General features: G+C 34.3%; 1 protein-coding gene across 3 annotated transcripts in view; it reads left to right on the top strand.

The window, feature by feature from the left end:
* Positions 1-481: 481 nt before the first annotated feature.
* Positions 482-6,824, top strand: part of stl (ADAMTS metallopeptidase stall) — a 97,225-nt gene continuing 90,882 nt past the window's right edge. The window contains exon 1 of one of the 3 annotated variants that reach the window (XM_075309602.1): positions 482-613. The gene's annotated coding sequence lies outside the window, so the exon portion shown is untranslated. Of the gene's footprint in view, positions 677-738; positions 754-6,824 lie in introns of those variants that run through there. The other 2 variants (XM_075309600.1, XM_075309601.1) reach the window with 2 other exon arrangements.

The following is a 6,824-nucleotide window of genomic DNA, read 5'->3' as shown; positions in this document are numbered from 1 at the left end:
ATCGTAGCAATGACATGACAACAGCAACAATAACAAGAACGTGGTACTCCAATTACTAAGTGATTATGCCATCCAACCAACTATCAACAACGAACGAAGAACATTTCGCTGATAATGGTCATCAACATTATCATTATCTTCATCATCATGACAACGATGGTGTTTGTGTTTGATGATGATCGTCTATAAACGAAAGTAAACGAATGAGCGATCCCCCATTCGTTGTGGGACTCTCTATTTCTATGGTACTATACATGTGAGTGAGTATGTGTTTACTAGTGTTTGTGGGGGGGACTTGCTATGTTGGAGGTGTTGGGATATTGTTGTTGCTCTTGCGATTGTCTCTTGTTATTGTAATAAACCAGAGAATAGTTGGTTTATTTTGCACACTGTGTGTGACTGTTGGCTGATCGTGCAGTGCCGGCATTGTGTTGCTCTCATTTTGAACAAGAATAAAATTTTCATGCAGAGTTTTTCCCCTTTGTATGATCCACGAATACTTCATTCGCGTTTGAAACGGCGCTGTGGCAAAACGATAAACGCGGAAAATTTTTGCTGATTTAACGGAAATGCAAAAATTCTGATTTCGTATAGAAATAAAGAAGACTCTTTTGTAAGGTGTTCGTAATTTCTTGTAACAATGCCGCGAGTGGAAGAAATACTATAAAGAATTAAAGTAATACAGAAATAAAGAATCTAAAAAAAAAGTGTTTTTCTTTGAAAAGAAATTATATTTTCTAAAAACATAACCATGTTAGTGACCTTAAAATATTACAAAGATAATAGAGTGTCTGATATAATTTCTATGTACAATTAAATAAAAAAACAAAAATACCAAAAACGCACAATAGTTTATAAAAGCAGAGCCAAACTCTTTTTTCCTCCCATTCCCTATCAACAAATTATTCTAAAAAAAAATATATATTATGTGCTGTCGACTTTTGGAGTTTTATTTTGTTGCTGTTGACTTTTTAGTTAGCTTGCCATGGAGAAAAATAAAAAACCAAAATAAAAAAATTAAAATAAAAAATTGTGTTACGCTTGAGATACTAACATTATAAATTATATTTTTTTGCTATGGGTTTGGAGATTTAATTATTTTTTTTTTTTTGGATTTTTGGCATTTGGGGAGTTCAGAAATTTTTTTTGGAGATAATTGGAATCAAAGTAGTGAAAGAGAAGAAACAACCTCATCCAAGTTTTTGTCTGAACTCCCCAAATACCAAAAATCCAAAAAAAAAATATTTAAATCTCCAAACCCATAGCAAAAAAATATAATTTCTCCGAAGGCCATTAAAATTCGTACTCTCGATGCTCACGAAATAAAATAGGTGGATTTGTGTCAATATAGCCCATATTAAAATAAAAAAAATATTATCCAATATTAACTGATTTCAAGTTAGCAGTTTCAAGGTCATATTTATAGGATATAAATTTTGAAGAAATAAAATTGGGAGAAGAATCACTATAGGGTGTAAAAACATGTATAGGTATCAGCTTGTTCTTTTAAGAGCCTTCCATAATTTTAAATTGTGGCACAATTAGCCTTGTGAACTAAGGCTAATTTTCCTTAAAGTAAAGAAACACATTTTTGACTTAATGAAATTGTCCTTAAATTAACTGAAATATTGAAACTTTAGATTTAAGATAAAAACGCTTCAAATATAGACTAAGAATTGTTTAGAGATTTTAGCGTCTTTGTTTTAAAGTTTTTTCTTTGGAATTAAGGAAACATTTTTTACTGTGAAGCATCTGTTATAATTTGGATTTTTAAACTGGCATTTGTTTCTACGTGAGTACCTTTATTAATAAACCGCCTAAAGAGAATGAAAATTTGTTAAATGAGATCTGTATCCTAATTTTAATTTTATTGGTCCAAGATTTAAAGCCAGATAGGTCGCTAAAAAATTCAATTATATTAAAGAAGCCGCATCTTTGGTTCGGAATCAATACCAAAATCCTTAAGGGAAGGTCAAAATCTTTGGATCCAAGTAAATTTTTTTAGTGTAGTTATACCAAAGATTCGGTTAGGTTGCAAATAGGAGACGGAACTTATCCACCTCATATCGAAAGATATACACTAAACCCGCAGTCTGTGATATTCAAGAAGAACAAGTAAGGAAAGTCTAAAGTCGGGCGGGGCCGACTATATTATACCCTGCACCACTTTGTAGATCTAAATTTTCGATACCATATCACATCCGTCAAATGTGTTGGGGGCTATATATAAAGGTTTGTCCCAAATACATACATTTAAATATCACTCGATCTGGACAGAATTTGGTAGACCCCTACAAAATCTATAGACTCAAAATTTAAGTTGGCTAATGCACTAGGGTGGAACACAATTTTAGTAAAAAATATGGGAAACGTTTAAATCTGAAGCAATTTTAAGGAAACTTCGCAAAAGTTTATTTATGATTTATTGCTAGATATATATGTATTAGAAGTTTAGGAAAATTAGAGTCATTTTTACAAGTTTTCGACTAAGCAGTGGCGATTTAACAAGGAAAATGTTGGTATTTTGACCATTTGTGTCGAAATCAGAAAAACATATATATGGGAGCTATATCTAAATCTGAACCGATTTCAATCAAATTTAGCACACATGGCCCCAGAAGCCAAAACTCTGGCTTCTGGGGCCATATAAGTCCTTATCGGGCGAAAAATATATATGGAAGCTATATCTAAATCTGAACCGATTTCAATCAAATTTGGCACATATGACTATACTACCAATTGTACTCCTTGTGCAAAATTTCAAGCTAATCGGAGTAAAACTCTGGCTTCTGGGTCCATATAAGTGCATATCGGGCGAAAGATATATATGGGAGCTATATCTAAATCTGAAACGATTTCAACCAAATTTGGCACGCATAGCAACAATGCTAAATCTACACCCGGTGTAAAATTTCAACCAAATTGGGCCAAAATCTGGCTTTTAGGACCATATTAGTCCATATCGGGCGAAAGATATATATGGGAGCTATATTTAAATCTGAACCGATTTCAATCAAATTATGCACACTTGACTATACGACTAAGTGTTATGTTTGTACAAAATTTCAAGCAAATCGGTATAAAACTCTGGCTGCTGGGTTCATATTAGTGCATATCAGGCGAAAGATATATATGTGAGCTATATCTAAATCTGAACCGATTTCTTCCAAAATCAATAGGGTTCTATTCTGACCCAAATTAGGAACATGTGCTAAATTTGAAGGCGATTGGACTTAATTGCGACCTAGACTTTGATCACAAAAATGTGTTCACAGACAGACGGACGGACGGACAGACGGACATGGTTATATCGACTCAGGGACCCACCCTGAGAATTATTGCCAAAGACACCATGTGTCTATCACGTTTCATTCTGGGTGTTACAAACATATGCACTAACTTATAATAATATACCCAGTTCCACAGTGTGGCGCAGGGTATAAAAATAGGGAGTTTGGTAGTTGTGACGCTATATGGGTCTATACATTCAAACAAAAGTTTACTTAGGTTAGGTTAGACTATTCAGTCCATTGTGATACCACATTAACTAAAAGTACCTATTACATATGGGCACTTTTAGTTTTAATCGCTGAACCTTCTCGATTATTTTTTTCTATTGAACCAACCAGATTGTTCCGCCAGTAATCTAAAGCTATATGCCCCTACAATTTGCTTACGCCTTACACAAAATGCAGGACACTCACACAACAGGTGTTTAATTGAATCCTTTTCCTCCGCATCATGACAGCTCATACAATAGTCATTATACTTCGCGCCAATAGTTTTTGCAAAATCGCCTATCAGGCAGCGACCCGTTATAGCAGATATCACGAGTGATGTCTGACGTTTCGAGAACTCTAGCATATCTAGTGTGCGGTTTAGGTTTAAATGGGGCCATATTTGCTTGGTGTCGTTACAACCCTTGCAATACTGCCATCGAACATTTGCCATAATGACAGCCTTCTCAGGCAGCTTGCTTGCAGGTAGCCAGAGGCATACCAACAGATTCTAGTTCCCCTGGAATATGTAAGGTAGTCCCTAGCCTCGCAAACTCATCTGCTTCGCAGTTCCCCGGTATGTTCCTAAGGCTAGGCACCCATATTAGGTGAATATTGTTCTGCTCAGCCATCTCATTGAGAGATTTGTGGCCGTTTTCGAGTTAAGGAACACAGGATTTTATTGCAGGTCGACTGTCTGAGTATATATTAATGCCAACATTTGTTGGAACATTACTTCTCAGCCACTTCGCCAACTCTCTTATTGCTAATATTTCATCCTGAAAAACACTACAGTGATTAGGTAATCTTTTCGCTATTCGAAATTCCAGATCTTTAGAATATACTCCGAAACCCACTTGTCCATCCAATTTGGAGCCATCAGTGTAGAAATCTATATATCGTTTATTCCCCGGGGTCTGTGTGCACCACGCCTCGCTATTGGGAATTAGAGTTTCAAACTTTTTGTCGAAAAGTGGTGTCGCCAAGGTATAATCCACTACGTTAGGAACATCTGGCATTATTTTGAGGACCGAACTGTGAAAAGTTTATTTTGTTTACTTGGATCCAAAGATTTTGACCTTCCCCCAATACCTTTGGTATTGGTACGAGTATTATTGGTAAAATTCGCAAATTTTGAAAAATTGAGTAAAATTATTAAAGTCGACGAAACTTTCTAATACTATAAAAATTCCATGAACTAATATAAAATTAAATTGGCTTTAGTGCCATATAGAGTCCACTTTTATATAGATTTTATGACTGTATCTAAAATTTTGGTCTACAAAGTGGTGGTGAAGGGTATAATATTGTCGGTCCCGCCCGACTTAAGACTTTCTCTACTTGTTTTAAGTATAAAATCTATGATTATTAAAAAAAAAAACTAATTTATTTAAGCATAAGAATTTAATCAGCTAAATAAGATGTTGCCAAGTAGCTGTGTCAAAACTGAATATTGAAGCAAAGAACTTTACACTGAATAAACATTTTTTTAATTGTTAAAATATTCGGCCTGATATTTTTTATAATAAAAAATTTGTTAAAATTGATATTAAAAACTTTGATTTAAGTAAATTTTTTTATTAATCTTAGGATGAATAAAAAAAATATTTGTATGACACACTGATTTTTGTCGCCTGTATTATAAAAATTGACATAATAATTTTTATTATGTCAATGTCTATTTTTGTACAGTGTGGAAGTTATTAAGTTAATCTTGTTAAATGGTCAATTGAATTTATTAAAGTTCTAAGAAAATATGACATTATAAATTTGTATGGTAATTAAAGCTCGAAAGGAAATAAAACAAAAGTAATCACAATAAACAAATGACCGGACACACAATGCTTATGACAATTGTAGGTTATTGTGACATAACCTAAGGGAACACTATTTGCCATTATCATTAAATCTCATTTGGTTTTAATGAACTTATGTGTTTTTGCTTTGATTTGCATAATCTTAACTTATAATAAGTAAAGAGCGATATTAATACACCGAAAAGAAGTGAGCTGTTTTATAGGAAGAATGAACTACAACGCACGAAAATTGAACTAAATTTTACTCCACATTTTGAGATTTCCACCCTGCACCACCTTGTAGATCTAAATTTTCGATACCATATCACATCCGTCAAATGTGTTGGGTGCTATGTATAAAGGTTTGTCCCAAATACATATAATTTAAATATCACTCGGTCAGGACAGAATTTGATAGACTACCACAAAATCTATACTCAAAATTTAAGTCGGCTAATGCACTGGGGTGGAACACAATGTTAGTAAAAAAATATGGGAAACATTTAAATCTGAAGCAATTTTAAGGAAACTTCGTAAACGTTTATTTATGATTTATCGCTCGACATATATGTATTAGAAGTTTAGGAAAATTAGAGTAATTTTTACAACTTTTCGACTAAGCAGAGGCGATTTTACAAGGAAAATGTTGGTATTTTGACCATTTTTGTCGAAATTAGAAAAACATATATATGGGAACTATATCTAAATCTGAACCGATTTCAACTAAATTTGGCACGCATAGCTACAATGCTAATTGTACTCCCTGTGCAAAATTTCAACTAAATCGGAGTTAAAAATTGGCCTCTGTGGTCATATGAGTGTAAATCGGGGGATAGCTATACATGGGAGATATATCTAAATCTGAACCGACGTCAACCAAATTTGGCACGCATAGCTGCTATGGCAATTCTACTCCCTGTGCAAAATTTCAACTAAATCGGAGCAAAAAATTGGACTCTATGGTCATATGAGTGTAAATCGGGCGAAAGCTATATATGGGAGCTATATCTAAATCTGAACCGATTTCAACCAAATGTGGCACGCATAACTACAGTACTAATTCTACACCCTGTGCAAAATTTCAACTAAATCGGAGTAAAAAATTGGCCTCTGTGGTCATATGAGTGTAAATCGGGCGAACGATATATATGGGAGCTGTATCTAAATCTGAACCGATTTCAATAAAATTCGGCACACTTGACTATAGTACCAATTGTTCTTCTTGAGCAAAATTTTAAGCGAATCAGGGTAAAACTCTGGCTTCTGGGGCCATATAAGTCCATATCGGGCGAAAGATATATACGGGAGCTATATCTAAATCTAAACCGATTTCTTCCAAAATCAATAGGGTTATATTCTGAGCTTGTGCCAAATTTGAAGACGATTGGACTAAAACTGCGACCTAGACTTTGATTACAAAAATGTGTTCACAGCCAGACGGACATGACTATATCGACTCAGGAGCCCACCATGAGCATTTTGGCCAAAGACACCATATGTCTATCTCGTCTCCTTCTGGGTGTTGCAAACA

This window comes from Haematobia irritans, chromosome 5, assembly GCF_050003625.1.
Source record: "Haematobia irritans isolate KBUSLIRL chromosome 5, ASM5000362v1, whole genome shotgun sequence".
Classification (NCBI taxonomy): Eukaryota; Metazoa; Arthropoda; class Insecta; order Diptera; family Muscidae; genus Haematobia; species Haematobia irritans.
This window is presented reverse-complemented; position numbering and strand designations above follow the sequence as displayed.